Consider the following 20,912-nt stretch of genomic DNA (forward strand, 5'->3'; position numbering starts at 1 on the left):
AAATAGAGAAATTATGTAAGAAATATCTACATCAAATGGCTATATAAGCAAGTAAAGGTAAAGAAAGAAAGTATGCACCATAAACCCACTAAACTCTTCATCTCTCTTATAAACTAGATTTTTACCATTCCCATCTAACTCATCCGTTGGAGTGTTAATTCTGACACCTCCACTGGAGTGTTTCCTGTTTTATGTACCAGAGTAAGAATTAAATAAATGACTGTTTGGATTAAATGAATATTGTAGAATCATCCTTCACAATGTCTAAAGGTAGGAAGCAGCAGGGACAAGCGTATGGAAATGAAATGGGAAGGAAAGTTAGGAAGGGTGCAAGAATGGTGGCAGCACCGGCCATTGATAGTTGAGAGGGGATATAAAGAGAAATTAATTTTAAAATTTTGTCCTTATTAATAATTTGATTTGAAAATATAATAATTTACAAAAAAAATTAATTTAACAAATGTGAAGTATCCAACAATATAAATATGTTGTGTCATCCTATAGATTTTCCGTATTTACAGAGTTTGGATGAATTGAAGTCATGTAGGGGTATAATTTTGGCCCGTAGCCCTCGGGCGGCCCGAAACCCACCCGCGGCCCGAGGTGGGCCCAACCCGTTAAGGCCCAAGCCTAAGTTCAGCCCAAGGCCCGGTCCGACCCATAGGCCCGCCCAAAAGCCCGGCCCAAGGCCCAGCCCACCCAACGCCCAGTGTTATTTTTAATGAAAAATAATAAAATTTTGGTGGAAAAAAATAAAAAAAATAAAAAATAATTTGTTTAGGCCCGCCCAAGCCTACCCAAAGCCCAAGCCCAGGCCCGAGCCCATGGGCCCGGCCTACTAACCCACCCAAAGCCCGAATACCCTTGGGCCTGGGCTAGGGTCTTGGCCTAGTTTTCTGGCCCGTGGCTCGGCCCGGCCCGATTTTTTGACGGAAGCTTGCAAGGCCCGACATGGGCTGGGCTGGGCCAAAATTACACGCCTTAGTCATGTATGGACATAATAATATCTGCACTGTTTCAAAACATCAGGCCCATTACAATTTGGCACTTACTTAGCTAACTTGTTTTTTTTTTTTGAAATAACCCATCAGTGATATTTTCAAAAAGCATTTGCAGAATAATAGAAAATTTTAGAATTTTAATTATTAAAATTTGTAAGATTTATTATTGATTTGTAATTTTTTTTTTAAAAGGCACCCAGTATTGTAATTTTCATTTATCTATATTATTATATATGTGAGTACATTTTACTTTATTTATACTATTATACATGTGAGCATATGACTTGGTGTCTAATAGTGTGGTAGCTTCTCCTTCCGTCACGTGGCAAATTTTCCTATCTTAAAATAAATAAATAAATAATTATTACTTAAAGGTATGAACAAAATTTGAACCCAAGATCTTGAGTTTCATTAAAAACACTCTTACCATTTAGATAACATACATATTATGATATTAATTTCTTTATTATTTGTTTTTATACTTACTTATCTGAATTGCACACGCAATGCACTAATATATATATATACTAGTTTAAAAAGACCTGTGCAAGGCAGAAGCTATTATTACAGTATGTTTAAGTTTTATATTTTGATAATTTTTTAAAATTAGAATATTGTTCTATAAAAATGCATAGAATAAATCATTAGATATATGATAGAATTATGTGGTATGATATGTATTATTTTTTGATTTGTTATATACCTAATGATATAGACTCCAATTCATTACCATATCATTTTGGGTGAATTTATGGGCATTTAATATTTCTTCCAAATTTATAAAAAAAAAAAAAATTTATAGTGTGTAGCTTTTTTAATAGATAAATATAAAACAGATACTAAGATAATTTTCTCATCCAAAAAAAAACTACTAAGATAATTTACTGAACTAATAAAGAAGTAGATATATATATACACACAAATAACTAATTTTACTAATACATAAATAATACTTGCATAACAAATAACCAATTTTATTAATAAGTAAATCATTAAATAATTAACAATTTTTAATGATATGAAAAATATTTTCCAGTTAACCATTTTGTTAATTTATTATTGCGTAGGATAATAGTTTTTTTTTTTTTTTTCTCTAGAGTATTGTGTTGAATTAAAATTTATAGCAAACGTAAGTTGTAATTTCTAGCATTATAGGACCAATTCATATTTTAAACAAACCTTATAGGTGTATTTCTAATTTATTTAAAAAAAGATTTATGTTTCATAATGAGGGCTCCTATTAGCACCTACCTCTTTTCTTTGGCTCCTCCATTTCTTTAAACCCCCACCTAGCAAAATGAATCTCCTACCTTTTTTTTTAAACCTCCACTTTAATATCAACTCTACCCCTCATTTTTTTACCTCCAAATTTTTTTCTGCAATTTTCTTACCATTAACAGTCCTACCCCTTCAGCGACCTCCCCACCGACGACCACCCTCCGCCACCTCCATCATCTTTAACTACGACTCTAAAATAATTAGGGCATGTTGAAACACTATCTTTGAAATCTTTAGAAATCCCAAACAACAACCTACAATGATACAACCTTGACATTGCCAACTATAAACCCCAATGGAAAAAACCCCCAACAGCAAAAATAAAAGATGAACACCAACAACTAAATGTGGATAAGACAATTAAACTCTGACCTGGTTATAATGCAAATTGCATGTGAAAGATGAACACCAATGCCATATGTAGATTTAATTTCAGATGTTCCATAATGCCCTAGCCTGTAATTCATGATACTAGACAGATGCTCTGACATAATTATCCTCAACTTCTGTAGCGCAATAATACGCCTCTTTCCCGGCACGAGTAATGGCAATAAGGGGATCGAGGCGGCGTGAAAAGTCCTATCACCAAAAACTACTGCTGTTGTTGCGGAGGCAAAGGAGGTAGCGACTGATCTCCTTGCTCACGGCGGAACTAGTGGTCGCCAACGGCAGTGGCAGTGGTGGTCACCGGTGGAGATAGTAGTGAAAAGGTTGGTGGGTTAGGGTTTGAGAAATTAGGGTTAATGTTTGGGAAATTAGAGTTAGAATGTTAGGGATGATGGTGAAAATGTAATTTCATATTTGGAAAAAATTGGAATGAAAAAAAAAGAAAGAAATGAGGGGTAATTCTATTTCCACACACCAAAATATCTCACTCCACATCCTCTCTCAATACATATACCAACTAATTTTAAATGTTCTAATTTTACTCAATGCACAACTTTTTTTGCCAAAAATATCATTCTCTTTAACATTAAAACCCTAAACCAACTCTCATTCTCTAGTTGGTGAAGAGCAGTTCTTCAAGCATTCTGCTAATGGCCCAGTCAAAAAAAATCTCCTGGCTGCAAAAATGAAACATATGTATAAATTGGGACACACGAGCAAACAAATAATACATCATATAAAGATATTAACAAATTAATCCAAAAATTCACTCACTAAGAAAAACAAAAATTGAATTGAAAGAATATTTACCACTAGATCCTTTGTTTTTGGATGTTTTTTCGTTGAGAATAGAATTCCTGTATAGTAGTGAAAATGTGCATGTACGAGATAGCCACAAAAGGAAAAACAAAACAAAACAAAGCAAAACAAAACAAAAGAAGAAGAAGAAGAAGAAGAAGAAGAAGAAGAAGAAGAAGTGAAACAGTAAACATGGCATAGTGAAAACAAAACTGTAATAAAAAGTTCTTGAAAACAATAGTAAAAAGCTCTTTGAAAACAAATATATAAACAATGTATTAGGAAAATTCCCACTCAATTGGTTAGTGTTAAAATCAAGAGATTGCAATGAACTCAGATTTCCAACACTGTAATAGCGGCGGTAATAGCGGTGGGCGGTAGCTAGGGTTAGGGTTAAGAAATTAGGGTTTTGGTGGAGAAGATAAGGATACTTTAGTAATTTTATTTTAGAACAAAACTGTAATGAAAAAATAAATCATTAAGTGTGTGTACAGAGGTAAACAGGTGTGTGGAAATAGAATTTTCCAGAAATGAGGGGTCTAAAGAAGAAAAGTAGGCACTAAGGGTTGGTTTGGAGTGTCCTAAAAAAGTGCACTTTTTGTCTTTTTACGAAAAGATGTGCAGAAAAGTAGAGAGGTGATGTGATGGAAAAAAATAAAAAGATAAAAAGATGGATTATATAGTCAATGCCAAACCAGCCCTAATAGCAGCACTCTTCATAATTGACCAAGAATGCTTGCGTAATTACAAAAAAACTTATTTCATAATTACAGAAAACCTGTTGCATAATTGACCAAGAATGTTTGCGTAATTATGGAAAAAAGCTTCATTCAACATATAGGCTACCTTTAATAAATTATTCAAAATAAAATAGCAAAATTGAAAAAAAAAAAAAAAAAAAAATCTCAAACAGTTAAGCAGTTTATATATATCTAAAATACGTGGCACAAATTTTATTTTTTTATTTTTGCAGAATCTGTATATAAATCTAAATTTCATACACCATCTTCGTGACAGTGAAACATGTAACACAAAGCACAGAAGTTCCACTTGTTTTGCAACTGCAAACAGTCTTCTTTTTTTTAAAAAAAAATTGCCTTTTAAATACATAAAATTAAGATCAAGTAATGCTAAGTTGTCAACACTACGTTAGGACATGATAAATGAATATGTGAAATTAGATAGGGGAGGGAGGGATTTCGGTTAAATTTGGGTCTATAGTAATAACTTATTAAAATTTACATTGATGATTTTGTAATTTTTTTTTAGATGGGATTTACTTTGATGATTTGGGTGATAGATTTTATGGTAAAAAGGCTAAATTAAGATCCATTACTTGAAACCATCGGTCGAGATAATGATAAGAGGGGTGCCCACTCAATGCATTCTTTGACTACTTATGTCAATTATGATGTTTCAAAATGAATATTTTTTTTGAAGTATTTTTTTTTGGATAATTAGGTGTCCAGGTCATTCCTAAGCATTTTATTAATTTTTATTCTTAAAATTGCTTCAAATTTGTCAAATTTTGTCCATTTTTTTTCACCTATGACATCAATTCACTTAAAAATATCATGTGTAAATGTAGGATACAGTCCTATCTATTAATGTTCTACTTTTAGGCTTTGTGTCATAAAATCTTTGAAACATTATATATGTTGCATTTAAATATCAAAAACATAAAAACAATAAATAAGTATGGAAAAAATAAAAAAGATGGAGAAAAAAGCCTCTACCACCTTCTTGATTGTGGGCAGGGCCGGCCTTGGACATAGGTGCACAAGGCCATGACTTCTTTTTTTTTTTTTTTGGAACAAAAGGTCATGATTTAGGACCCCTCAAAATAGACTAAAAAAAAGGGTCCGGTCCTATTATAATTTAGTGTAATATATTAAGTATGTTTTAAGTCCAAAAAAAAATTAAAGAAAGTCCAAACTAACTTAAAATAAATTGATTCATTCAAAAATTGAAAGGCCCATTAAAAAAAATGGCATTGTTATCCATTGACGATAGACTCAAAAAAATGCTCCCTCCTATTATAGTTTAGTGTAATATATTAGATATGTTTTAAGTCCAAAAAAAATTAAGGCAGGTCCAGACTAATTTAAAATAAATTGGCTCATTAAAAAAATTAAAAAGCCCATTTAAAATAATTAGTATTGTTATCCATTGAAAATGATTTTGTGAAAAAACTAGATTATGCAAATGTGATTGATTTATTGGCTTCTAAAAATGTAAAAAGAACGATAATCAAGTGATACTTATTAGTTGTTGTAATGTAATGCTAAGTATTTTTTGTCATTTTGACACAAATCTTTTGTCCTTTACTTTCAAATTTTTTTTCATTCAATGAAAAAAAAAATACGAAGGGCCCCAAAAATTTATCAGTTGATTATCGATTTTGAACCACAGAAGCCTCAGGGCCGGGCCTGATTGTGGGACTGGTCTTTCCTTACAAAATTTGTTTGTCTTAGAAAAAAAATAATAATATGAGTGATAATCTAATCTGGTGATCAACAATGACCAACGAAAAGCAACATTTTTGATTCGTTAGGCGGTGACTGATTAATTGTGTGTCAGTTCTGAACTAATTGCATATGAGTCAGATCCAACAATATTGAGAATTTGATCTATCCTTAGTTTGTTTAAGAGCATGGGAGTGATAAGCTTTAACATTAGTTTTATTTTAAGAATCAAACTAAAGCAAGTTTAGTCAATTCCTTAACTGATTAGTCAATCTTATTACACTTCTTTTTATGATAATGAGGTCTGCCATTAACTATTCTTTCCGATAATCCTTGCATGTTGGGCTTGCTAATTTCGAATATTTTAGACTAAGCATCGATGTGATTTGCAATTTGCAATATTAAATTAAATATGCACATTAATCAATGGTTTGTTGATATGGTTAGAGTGGTTTGTGGCTTGTTTAGATTTGCTTAATCCAAGCATATGATTTACTACAATTAAAAATAAGGGAAAAACAGAAAAAGCTTGATGCAATTAGGCAATGAATTATTAGCTTTATGCGATTTTAATATGATATTAAAAGTTAAATTGGATAATACACGAATGGCATCTTTGATTTGATATCTAATTTGTCATTAAAGTACACGTATAAGCTAACAAAGTGCTTTAACTTTTGATTTATTTATTTTTTATATATAAACAATTGAAGGTTGATTTGAATCGTCCTATGTTAAAAGGTGCTTAGCTTATTAGATAATGTAGTAAATTATTACTTTTTTATATGTATAAACAATTGAAGATTGATATTACATTTGAAGATATTTTTTTTGCCATTGATTTCTTTGTGCACAAATTATGCCAGTGTATAATTTGCATCTTGTGTCAAATTAGTCCATATAGTTCTAACTATATCAAATTTATTCTTTTAAGTTTTTAAATTGTGTTAATACAGTTGAACACATCCACTAAAAAATTGAACAAAAATTTAGGCCAAGTTTAGGTATTTTTAAAAAAGTCAAAAAGTTAAAAAGTTACTCAAAAAGTTAAAAAGTTAACACTATTTACCAAAAGTCAACAATTACGGCTGCACAACTCCCAATTCAAATTTTTCCCCACAAATCAATTTTTACAATTTTTTATTACACATTTTTCAATAAAAAGTCAAAAAGTTAACCAAAACATCCATATTTTTAACCTCAATTTTTTAGTCTAAAAAGACAAAAAGTGCACTTATTTAGTCTTCCCAAACTTGGCCTTAGTTCGTTCAAAAAGGAATGTATTTTTTCAAATTGGACGCCAACTTTTCATTCACTTTGAGGACAATAAATAGACTATTGTATTCTTTGATTTCGGTGTAATTTTTAAAAGGACGTAAATTAGTATAAGAAACAAACTACGGGACAACGGGTGTATTTTTTTTCTTTATATATGTATGTGCATATGAAGGTAACCCATGCAAGGTCTTCTCTAGTCTAGTGTATGCATAAATGGAATAGAAACAATAGAAGACTCGTAAAGTTTTTCATAAAATATTTGAAAAAAATATGTTGTTAGCATTGCATTTAGGAAAATATTTGATGGCCCGAATTTTTATGACTCGAATGTGTCAAAACGATATCGTTTTACACCCAAAACAACGTCGTTTTAGATGTCTCAAACAATAATTTTTTGGGCCAGTTGATTGCATTTATTGTAGATGTGGCTTATACTCTATTAGAATGAATAGAGTACTGCTACATTGCGTTATGAACACCTTTTTTTTTTTCTTTTTTTTCTTTATAATAAATTTGTAGCATTATTGAAATAGAATTCACCAAGTTATGCACGTAAGAATAGACTTAAAAAGAGGGGATTGATGTTTAATTTTTATCTTTATGGCCTTGAAGGCAACCCATGCAAGGTGCTTTTTTTGGTAGGAAACTCTTGTTGGTAGGAAACTCTTGCACATGTTTTCTCTTTCTTTTCTTTTTGTGAAGGGTGTTAATGGAGAAGATTGACACCAGTTTATTTTATGACAATCCCTTCTGTATAAATTATTGTGTGTGGGACAGGAGTCGTTTTCATCAACATGGTTCCCCACACTAGCTTAATTTCTTGGTAGATAATTTTTTCTTCAGCCCTAGCTCTTTTTTTTTTTCTCTTTTTTTTTTAATTTATTTATTTAATCTGGGCTAGCCTCCACCACCTGAAGGAGAGTGGGCTTAATTTTATGTAAGGACCACAATGTCCATCCCAAATTTCCTTAGGTTCCGTTTGATTAAAAAAAAAAAATTAGTAGAAGGTGAAAGTAAAAGAAAATGAAGTGAAAGAAAAGAAATAGAAAAGATAATATATTTTCTTACAAGCATTTGATTAAGATAAAAATTTTGTAAGAAAACGATAGAAAATTTTGAAAGTTTAAATATGGATAACTAACACATTTAATTTATCTTGTATTTTCTTGTATTTTTTGCAAGAAATAAAAAAAAAAATTAGCTACAATACTAATAGGTTGTATAGAAAAATTAAAATTTTTTTTATACTTTTCACCATTTTCAAACTAAACAAATTCATAAATGTCAATTTTTTTTTTCTCTTTCTTTCACTTTCAACCTATGTCATTGTAAACAAACTGAGGCTTAGTAGTTATAGGAGTCTTATGTAGTTAGGCCAGCCCATCATCAGCATGAGTGGCTAAGCCCATTGTACACACTTCGGCTCTTTTTTGTTAAAATTTCATTACCCAAAAAATAAAAATAATAGTGTACAATTGAAGCTCTAGATCTAGACACAACTCTAATGTTTAATTTGTAGAAGGATTTTGTGGCGGAAAAAGAGAATGGGACAGAAAATTAATAAAAACAGGAGTATTTATTTATAAATTTATTTTCACTTAATTCAAATTATTTTTTTTATATTTCAATAAGTCTTATGGGTGCCATAATTATTAAAATACCTTAATAATAATAAGGTGAAGTATACATTAATATTCACATTGACAATGTGAATATTTCATTATGTGAACATTCATATTGACGATGTGAGCATTCACATTGTTAACGGAAACAGTCATACTGTCAAATTTGTTTAATGTGTATGTTTACATCACTAAGTAGTTAAGTGTTTAAAAAATATTTATAAGAATAAAATTATTTATAAAATATCTTAAATATGAGAATTAGAATTTTGTGAATCAAATATCCAAAATAATAAGACTTATTAAAATATAAAAATATTTCATGAACTAATTAAAATACAACTACTTGAAAATAAATTTCTAATAAATTTCCATTAAAAGTATAAGCTAAATTTTGTAATTTTCTCCACAAATCATATTCAAATCTAAGATCACTAACGTTGTGTTTGGTTGAAGGATTTAAGGAGGGATTTGGAAAGAGAAAGAAAAAAGTTAGGTGAAATGTGAATAAAATATACCTACATTTGACCTAATTTCACATACCTTTTCCCTTTCCTTTTTCAAATTCTTCCCCAAATCCCTCAACCAAACATGACATAACACTTTGTCAAAATGACAATCACGTGAAAATGAAGCAACACACAATGAGAAGTTATTTTGTGTCCATGGATATATTCAAATGGTGTCACAAAATAGTTGTGATTGGTAAGTTGTGATTTGAGAACAAAAGGTTGACATTTTGTTGTTAGTTGGTGACATGATGATGTGATGCCCATAGGACACTAAATAATTTTGGAAAGATTTTAATTTTTTTTTTATTTTTTATTTTGTAAATTCAAGAGATTAAGGTCTTTTTTTTTGGCAACACCAAAAATAAATAATTTATTAACTTAATAACTAATTTGAATCATATCACCTCCCTCTCTAGAAAGCAAAAGCCCTTCTACTTTGGAATTTAATATTTTCAATTTTATTAACCTCCATTACAATACAAATTCCTGTTTTTCACTCACCTTTGGTTGAGTTTGAAACAACTTTGACTTTACCCATCAACACCATCTTTTCCTTCATATACTACCAAACCACTTGGGTCATTATCACACTTTTTCTTCATATTGTTAGCAAATAGGACTTGACCCAAATATGCTTCACTTGATTTGTTTGTTTCACAATACTCACATGGTGGGCTACATGAGAGCTTAGAAATCATGGAAAAAATTTACAAAATTTATGGAGAGATTAGTCAACATTTGAGGCCCCCTCAATGATTCACGTTTCAAGATTTTAACTTTTCAAAAGTTGAGCCCTTCGTTTAAAAAAGTCATTCTAACGAAAAATTATTATACAATATAATGCTGTTTATAGTACAACAATGATAAGTGACTCGAAAAAATATGACTCGAATGTCTCGAAACACTCAAAACGATGTCATTTTGAGTGTAAAACGACGTCATTTTAACACATTTAAGCCACAGATTTCGAATCACCAAACATTTTTCATTAATAATATTACTATAACACAATCTAAATCATATATTTATACGAGTCCTACCACTTTACAGACTCGTAAAAGTGTGCGTTCCCATGCAATATTAGACAATATGATTAGCATTGAATAATTGCCAGCTTCCTAGGATTCTATCTTGAATTTCAAAGATTGTATTCATTCAACATCCCTGATTGTATGGTTCTTTAATGCATAGTTGAAAAAGTAGAAAGAAAGCATATTTGGACAAACTCATTCGGAAGCTAGAGTTAACAGGGAAAATGTGCAAAAGAAATATTTAAAAAACAAATTTCTATAGAAAAAATAAATTTTGTGTCGGCAATATTGTTATCGCAATAGAAATTGTTCCTCCATTTAAAAAAATAATAATTAGTTATTTGCTATGACAAAATAAATTGTCATTGCAAATAATTACTTTTTTAATAAAAAAAAAAAATCTTTGTTGTATTTCCTTTTGTAATAGCATCCACAAAATTTATTTATTCACATCAATTTTTTTAAATAATAATAATTAATCACTACTATCAATATTATACAAACAATATGTACGAAAAAATTAAAATTTTTGTTTAGATAATAGTAAAATTATAATTTAATACATGTCCAATAAGATATAATCCCCACCATCAACTACTCTTTCCCCAACACTTGAAAAACAAAAGAAGAAAAAACAAATTATTAAGATATGATAATTATATGAAAGGATAAAATTTAAAAAAGTAATAAAAGCTAACAATAAAATTAAGTTAATAGGATACACACCAAACAAGTCGGCTAAACAATATTTTCGGTGAATCTATGAAATGTAATTAAAGCCAACAATAAAATTAAGTTATAGTATATATCACAAGTCGGCTAAACAATACTTTCGGCCAATCTATGTAGTTAGCATTTTTTTTTAAAGATGGGGCAGCTAGCAAATATGGTTGGTTGTGATGAGATTTATGTAGGGGAGCAAATTTTATTCCCTTTACTTGTTGGAGAAATTGCAAATAAGGGGTATCTTTACAAAATATTTATAAATTTATATAAAAAAATTATAATTTTAATTATTAAAAATAATAAATTTATCACTAATTTATTTATTTATTTATTTTCTGAAAACTTTTATTGAATTGCAATTTTTCCTTAAGGGAAAAGTGTTACTGACAGGCCCAACCTATTTTTCAAAAAAAAAAAAGAAAAAAAAAAGAGAAGAAGCTGTCACTCAGTGGAGGATTGTACAAAAATCCAACGATAAGAAAAGAACTAAAATAAATAAATAAATATAACATGATGGGAAATGAGGATAAATTACACTTTATCCTCTTTTAAGATAATATTTTCTTATTTTGAATTTTAATAGCCATATTTGGTTTGAGTTTTTAAAATTTTTTTTAAATAAAACTAATTTGAAGAAAATAAACACTAAGAAGATATTTTTGACTTTTTAAAAAATTATTTCTACCCCCTTAAAAAATAAAATTATATAAACATGATAAATATTTTTCATTTTTTCTACCAAAATAATTTTAATTTTTCTGGAAAAAAATTTAAAAACAGATTTTGAAAATTAAACCAACCATAATTATTATTATTTTGTAAGAAAAAAAAAAATTTGCTCCAATAGTCAATGTCAATTTAAAATTAGACAAATTACAACTATGTGGTCTACAAAGGCGACTCCATGTAGACACTGATGAGATCCCATCCCTCCATCAGTTAATCAAAATCATTAAAAATATGTATATTTATATTACTGTGAGGACATATTTTGTGAGTAGCAACACGTGGTCAATGTGGCACCGAAGTGCCAGCCGACGTGCCACGTGTCCTGGACATGATGCTGAGATGATCTCGGCTAGGCCGAAGTTATTTGCGAAGATACTGGAGTCCGGGATAAACGAATAAGTTATGAAAGTCCTAGAATGGGGGAGGACCTCAGTCTGGATAAAGATAAAGCTCTTAGGGAGTTTATCTCTATCTATTTGAGAGTCTAGGATAAGCATTGAGCTAGAGTCCATTGAAGCTAGGCTTCTACAGGGATCAAGTCAGTGTTGGCTACAAAAGTAAGGCACCCTCGTGGGTCTAAGATACGCTTTTTGTATTCTGGCTAGTGAGTTAAGCATTAATTATTATCTTTGAGAGATAACTGAGTATTGACTTGATCGTCGGAGTACCCTCGGGTGGATGAACTATCGTCGGAGTCTTATCTTTCTGTGACAGGTCGTTCGGGCGCAATCTATTTTGCCGGTGTTCTCCAGCTAAGTACCTGTTTGGCAGTGTGGTCAGAAAACAGCACACACAATTTGGCGCCGTGTGTGGGAAAGAAAGGAGAATAGATGGCCAATGACGGACAAAAAGAGAAGATTGGGGACGACATCCCTACTGGAAATGGTAAACACTTTGATCTTAACGTAGAGGAGGATAACTGCAACGAAGAAACTCAAGATCAAGACCCCGGGGAAAAGGACGTCGGCCAGGAGAGAGACGTACCAAAGAAGGCAGACTGAGGCGGGTATTATAACGAGAACGACCTCCAGGTATAGAAAGATAGATGCCTGCGGAGGGACGGAGAGATGTAGGGAATGGCGAATAAGTTGGTGGACTTGCAATCAGTCATCAATTTTATAATGCAGAACAACGTCATGCAGCCACCATTTTCGTTATAAGACACGCCGATTCCAATGGCCAAAAACAATGCCCAGAAAGGGGGACAGAAAACAGTCCCTACAGTCCCCCAGCACACTAGGACCAAGGAACACTCTCACCGGCCTTAAAAGGAGGTCGGGCGAGGAGAGTCAATGAAGGGAGATTCTCGGAGGACGCATCATACCAAAGAAGCTAACCCCAAAGAACATCGGCATGTTCAAAGGAATGAACTTTGTTTCGACGCAACTAATGGAGAGAGATCCAAGAGGACTCATAACGACACCAGGAGTAGTGCACCAAAAAGGCTGAAATCCGTTGATAACCGAGCTCCTGGACAGACCAAAGAGGATCTGAGGGATTACCTCCAGAGGAAGCGACAAGATGCCGAGGTAACCTCTCTGGTCAAGCCGAGAACGCCGTTCTCGGTGGAGTTGGACAAATTTGAGGCACCGAAAAGGTTCCACATGCCGAGGTTCCAGATATACGACGGTAAGTCTGACCCTAACTTTCATGTTGGCTTGTACCTGAACTCAATGGCATTGTACACCGGGAATGAGTCGTTGTTTTGCAAAGTGTTGCCCTCATCCTTTAGGGAAATCGCATCAGACTGGTTTCACAAGTTGCCGAAAGGAATTGTGAAAAGCTGGGAAGGCCTAGCCAAGATGTTCGTGGCTAGATTTGTGACAAACAAACTATAGCCATTGAGGGTGGACTCCCTGATGGCTCTAAGAATTAGTGAGGATGAAAGCTTTAGGCCCTATGCCAAAAGGTATTATGAGGTGTTCAACCGAATACCAGGATGCAACCAAGAGATGACGGCCGTGTCTTTTAAGAACCGCTTAAACGATGATTGTTTGCTTCAGAAATCACTGCCAAAAACACTGCCAAAAAGTATGGAAGAATTAATGGCCAGAATAAAGAAGTATACTAGAGCCGAGAAGGATACGCCAGGGGCAAAAGCGTCAAAACAAGAGAAGAGAAACGGCTCGCCAAAGCGAGGTCGAGGTAATAATAGATACAATAAGCAAAAGACAAGACTGAGGGCTGCATAGGCAGTCACCACCATATTCCGAATTCCGGTTTACAAAGTTTTGGAAAGAATCCAGAATCAGCCCTACTATAAAGCACCAGATAATATTCCTAATGAATATATGGGAAGAAGTCTGGAGAAATACTGTGCTTACCACAATGAGGATGGACATCTAACTCAAGGGTGTAGAGCCCTAAAGGTACATCTAGAAGACCTGGTAAGACAAGGTTATCTAAGGGACCTGGTAGATGAGACTAGGACAAGGGAAGAGCAAGCGAGACTGCCTCAGGCACCGGCAGCACCACCTCTACCAGCACCACAACCGCAAACAGGCGGACCTCGAGTGATCAATGTGATTCACTCGAAGGTCAATGAGAACGAGATACATAGAGAAACTCAGAAAGTAAAACACTTACAGCATGTGTATCAGGTCCGGCAGAAGAGACCTAGGGCAGACGGGTGCCAGGGACCAATGGTGTCTTTTACTGAAGATGACCTAGAGATGGTGCAGCATCCACACAACGATGCCTTGGTAATATCCCTCCAGATTGGAGAGTGCCAGGTAAAGCGAATTCTGATCGACCAGGGAAGCTCTTGTGACATCAAGTATGTCAGGTGTTACAAGGAGCTTGGCCTTCACCAGGATGATCTGGAACAATCCAATAGTCCAATGGTTGGGTTCAACGAAATACCGACATGGCCCCTGGGAACAGTAAGTTTGGAGGTGCAAGTTGGCACCAAAAAGGTAAAAACTGAGTTTGCTATAATTGACACCCCCTCCCTCTACAATGCTATCTTGGGAAGGCCATGGCTGCATGCAATGGGAGCTGTTCCCTTAACATTGCACCAGCTGTTGCAGTTCCCAATAGAACATGGAATTGAGAAGGTCAGAGGAGATCAGGTGCAAACAAAGAATTGCTCCATGGCAGCAATGAAATCCACCTGCAACATACGAGAAGCAAAAGTAGCGGAGATTGAAGATAAGGACATGGAGGTCCTTGAGGACGTCGGCAAAGAACCAGCCGAGAAAAGTGAGGAAGCCTTGAAGAAGATCTTGGTCCAGCAAGGGAATAAAGAGCGATTCTTCCTTCTCGGCTCAGGCCTGACCGAGGATGTGGAAAAGGAATTGGAGGCATTCTTGAGAGCAAACCTTGAGGTGTTTGCCTGGACTCCATACGAGATGCCTGGCATTGACCCTGAGGTCACTTGCCATAAACTGAATGTGGACAGGTCGGCCAAACCTGTCATCCAGCGAGCAAGGAGACCTACGTTGATGCATGTTGAGGTAGTAGAAGAGGAAGTAGGTAAACTTCTAGAGGCCAGAGCCATTCGAGAGGTAAACTACCCGATATGGATATCAAGTACGGTTGTTGTGAAGAAAAAGAATGGGAAGTGGAGGGTCTGTGTGGACTTCACCAACCTAAACAAGTCTTGTCCCAAAGACAGTTTCCCACTACCCAAGATTGACCAATTGGTGGATGCCACTTCAGGGTATGGAAGGATGAGCTTCCTGGACGCTTACAGGGGATACCATTAGATAGCCATGTATCCCTCAAGATGAGGAGAAGACTACATTTATCACCCCAAAAGGGTTGTATTGCTACAGAGTGATGCCTTTCGGGTTGAAAAATACATGAGCAACTTACCAGAGATTGGTGACTAAGATGTTCAGACATCTAATAAGCAAAACGGTTGAGATATACATTGATGACATGGTCGTGAAGACCAAGGAACCTGAGGATCATCTGGCTGACCTGAAAACAGTCTTTGATATTTTAAGGACATTTTGACTCCGACTCAATACATCGAAGTGCGCATTTGGAGTTAGGTCAGGGAAGTTCCTGGGATACTTGGTCACCAGAAAGGGCATTGAGGCAAGTCCGGATCAAATCAAGGCCATCTTCGAGTTAAAGAGCCCAACGTCGGCAAAACAAGTGCAGATGTTGACTGGAAGGGCTGCAGCCCTAAACAGATTCATAAGCAGAAGTTCTGATAAATGCAAATCTTTCTTTAGTTTAGTGAAGAAAGTCACAGATTTCTTATGGATAGAGGAGTGCGAAGTCGCTTTGGCTGACTTGAACAAATACTTGACCACCACTCCAGTCTCTCAAATCTAATACCTTGAGAGGAGTTGTTCTTATACTTGGCGGTTTCAGAGCATGCAGTAAGTGCAGTGGTAATTAGGGAAGAAAATGGATAACAAAGGGCAGTTTACTACGTGAGTAAAACCCTAGCAGATGTAGAGACCAGATACCTACCCTTGGAGAAACTGACACTAGCTTTAATAATGGCGTCCAAGAAACTGAATCATTACTTTCAAGCCCACAAGATTGTGGTGTTAACTAAGCATCCTTTGAAGTCCCTGTTGCAACAAGAAGATCTGACAGACAAGATAGCCAGATAGATAGTGGTGTTAGGCCAATATGACCTGAAATTTAGACCCAGAACAACAATTAAAGGCCAAGTTTTGGCCGACTTCGTGGCCGAGTTCACACCAGGCGCCATCATACATCGGGCCCCGTTGAGCCGGGATATACAATGTCCAGGTGAACAAAGAGAAACCCAGCTGGGGATAACAGAATAGAAGAAAGAAGAGAAACTCAGGCCCTGCAGTATTTACTTCGACAACTCTTTCCGCCTGTTTGTTGATGGAAGTTCAAACTGACAAGGAGCAGAGGCAGGAGTAGTGCTAATATCACCAGATAGACAGATGCTGAAACAATCCATTCATTTGGGGTTTAAGGCCTCAAACAACGAAGCAGAGTATGAAGCACTGATCGCAGGAATGAAGTTGGCAGCAGTAATGAAAGCCGACGAGGTAATGGTCTTTTGTGACTCCCAACTTATCGTCAACCAGGCAACAGACGAATATGTAGCCCGAGATGAAAGGATGAAGGCCTATGTAAAGGAGGTGGGCAGACTGATAGCATTGTTCCAAAATTGCTAACTACAGCAAGTTAGCTGAGATGACAACAACCATGTTGATGCCTTGGCCAACCTGGTTAGTGCAATGAAACCAGGAGAGGCAAGAACAATAATGGTTGACTACTTATCAGGTCCAAGTGTAGAACCACTAAACACAGAGCATGAAGCAATGAGTGTGGAGTGGGACCAAGCTGGATGGATGCGATAATAGTATTCCTTAGAGATATAAAACTGCCAGATGATCATAAAGAGGCACACAAGATCAGACTGAAGTCGTCAAGATTCAGTCTGACAGCAGAAGGGCATCTCTACAGAAAATATTTTATTGATCCCCTTCTGAGGTGTGTGCATCCTTCACAAGTTGAAGACTTCCTGTATAAAATACATGAAGGAGTATATGGAAGCCACACTAGGGACAGGTCACTCGCCCATATGGCCATTACTCAGGGGCACTGGTGGCCCTACATGCAGAAAGATGCTGAAGCTTATGTCAGAAAGTATGAGAAGGGTCAGAGGTTTGCACCTTTGATACACCAACTAGCAGTAGATTTGAACCCGGTGTCCAGTCCTTGGCCATTTTCCCAATGGGGCATGAATCTTGTTGGGCAACTGCCTCGAGCAATTGGACAAAGGAAGTTCCTACTAGTAACAACAGATTACTTCACCAAATGGGTGGAAACTGAACCCCTTACAAAGATTCGAGATGTTGATGTGAAGAGCTTCGTATAGAAGAACATCACCACCAGGTTTGGGATCCCAAGGGCAATAATAGCAGACAATGGAACGTAGTTTGACAGCAAGCTGATTAAAAGCTTTTGTGCAAATTACAAAATCAAGAACTATTATTCCACTCCAAGCTTCTCTCAGAGTAATGGTCAAGCAGAAACATCCAATAAGGTTATCTTGGATGGGATCAAGAAGAGGCTGGAAGCAGCAAAGGGAAAGTGGGTGGATGAGTTGCCTAGTGTACTCTGGGCATATCGGACCATGCCGAGAAGATCAACTGAGGAGTCCCCATTTGCCATGGCTTATGACAGAAGCAGTTATTCCACTGAAGGTCAGCATTCCAGGGATCAGAACCCAGGAAGTAAAAAATAGTACCAACGAGGCATTCTTGGCCCGAGATCTGGATCTGTTGGAAGAAAGAAAGGAGAAAACAACAATCCAACTGGGGGCATACCAGCAGCAGCTTGCCAGGGCTTACAATAAAAAGGTCAACCCACGAGAGTTTCAAGTTGGGGACCTCGGCAACAAGAAGGATCCTAGAGAAGGCAAGTTTGGCCCAAATTGGGAGGGACCTTATAGAATCATCTTGATCCTGGGCAATGGGGTATATCGGCTTGAAGACAATGAAGGCAAAAAGTTGCCAAGACCTTGAAATACTTACAACCTGAAGCTTTTCTATCATTAGATTTCCTTTTGTTTTTTTTTTAAGTTTTTTAAAGTTTTTAAAGTTTTTTTAAAGTTTTTTTTTTAAAGTTGGCGATGTTTCCAAGTGAAACATGACGAGTAACTTAGACTTATTATATGACAGAGTTGAATTATACTTGCATATAGTAGATTTGAACTAAGTTGGCGATATTTCTGATTGAAACATAATGAATAACTTAGACTTATTATATGGCAGAGTTGAATTATACTTGCATATAGTAGAGTTGAACTAAGTTGGCAATGTTTCTGATTGAAACATGATGAATAACTTAGACTTATTATATGGCAGAGTTGAATTATACTTGTATATAGTAGAGTTGAACTAAGTTGGCGATGTTTCTGATTGAAACATGATGAATAATTTGGACTCATCATATGGCAGAGTTGAATTATACTTGCATATAATGGAGTTGAACTAAGATGAATTAACCTGGACTTGCCATATCGGCAGAGTCAAACACAGATTGAAACTAAGTGCATTTGGGTAAGATTAACAGATGAACCAAGGTTGAGAACATCGGCTAGTCTCTATTTAAACTTCAGCGATGAGGTCATAAGCCATATGCTTAATGAGAACCCAAGTGGAACTTAAGTTCACATTAGGGGGCAGCGAGCTGGAGAATAATGCTTAGGAGTTAGAATTTACAAGCTAAAGTTGGTTTAACACTTATTGAAATTTTAAAAATTTACAAATCGAAGTTAAGCCAAGGTTATGTTGAAAAAAGGTTGGTTTAACACTTGTTGAAATGTTTCAAGGAAAAATTACAAGTTGAAGTTAAGCCAAGGTTATGTTGAAAGAAGTATCTACGTACTTGCTGAGATTACCATGTTGCCAAGACTTGGAAGATAATAGAAGACAGAAGTCTTGATAAGTGAAAGTGAAGTGGCAGGTTTTAAATAAGCACTTGTGAAAATATTTTTACAAATATTTTCAAGTATTAAGCCATGGTCGAGATAAACAGTCAACAGTTATACCCGAAGTATTTTACCCTAAGGAAATTGCACAGTTAAGGTGTACCTTGAAGACATACAAATTATTCTAAGTATAGAAACATACAAACACTTGAAAGAAGAAATTGTACTTGCATTAAAAGAAGCAAAAGGGCACTTTGGCCTACAAAGAGACTACTTGTTCGGATTACAAAAGTGGCACGTCGGCCAAATATGAAAACTGAAAACATTGTTCAGAAAATTACTAAGTACAAAGAAAAAGATCATAGCAAGACTACTCGGCGTCGGTGGCGGGCTGTGTCTCAGCCCCAGAAGACAACTGGGGAATCTTTTCAGCAACCTTCTTAGCCTCGAGCTCAGCGTTGATCTCTCATAGAGTTTGATCAATGCTCTTCTCGACGATTGGCACCTCGGATGTTGTCTTCTAGGGGGAGGCACCTTTTGAGACCCCGCCCTGCTCATTCAGAGTTGGGGACTTGGCCCCAGCTGGATCTTCAGCAACAGCGACCTCGACCTCTTCGTCTTTGGCTTTGGCTTCCTCTCATGCTTCCTTTTTTTCTTCCTTCCCAGCCTTAGCCACAGATTGGCTTGAAGTGGATAGGAATGGTAACACAAGTCGGCCTACGTTCCTCAGAGGAGAGTCCTCGGGGACAGCCAACTCCTTTAGAGCAGCCATCCAACCAAGGTGAAACCCTTGTTGCATGCCTCTCTGACTTATTTTTTGTAGTCCTCGGGGACGTCGGCTGGCCCCTCAGCGTATGCTTTCTTGTCCGCTGCTTTGATCTCGGCAGCTTTGGTGGCCAAGGCATCTTGAAGTTCGGCTTGGGCTTCGATCATTTTGGCCTTGGCATCTTTCTTCTCGACCTTGAGGACCTTAGCGACAGCTTCAGTAGTCCCTGCCCTTTCATCGACCTCGTCTTGGGCCTGTGTTGGCTGCCTTGGCCTGATCTATCAATGTCTTCATCTTGGCCTCGCCTTTATTGATGGTCTTGAGCAAGCCAGCAGCCTCCTTGGTCTTGCGGGTCAACTCTGTCTTAATGTCGAAGGCCTACATCGTGAAAGAGTGGGTGTGCTGGATCGCTTAGAAGAAATGGAAAAAATAAAAGTTAATAAAATTCTCTAAGTATTTGAAAAACAGAGAGTACCAAGTATTAGGGGCTTACTTGTACGAAGTGCTGCAACGTCAGAGCAAAATTTTCGTATTCGCTGACCTTAGTATTGCGTTCGAGGTCTTTAGAAAGGAGCAAGGCAGTAGAGAGGGCAACGCCGACTTCAATGTCAGTCGCGTTGTCGCCGACTCTAACTGGCTTGTCCTTGATGGTGATTTGAGGGGCCCAGGGGGCATCAGATTTTCGAGACCCCAAGGTTATAGCAGACTCTGACCTCGGTTTCTTTGACCGGGAAGATTCAGAGGGAGCAGCCTCTACGGGTCTCTTTTCAACGGCAGAGGCACTTTTTTCTACCTCAGCCATTTTTGAGATTAACAAGGTGTCCTCAGAGTCGATCTGAGTCACCGTTGCCTTGGCTTGGGCTTTCTCTAGCCTTTTTGGCTTCGGTTTGGGTTGAGACTGGGAAGGAAAAGACTGAACTGTGACGACATTGGGGATG

The sequence above is a fragment of the Camellia sinensis genome, chromosome 14, assembly GCF_055761805.1.
Source record: "Camellia sinensis isolate YWXY chromosome 14, ASM5576180v1, whole genome shotgun sequence".
Lineage (NCBI taxonomy): Eukaryota > Viridiplantae > Streptophyta > Magnoliopsida > Ericales > Theaceae > Camellia > Camellia sinensis.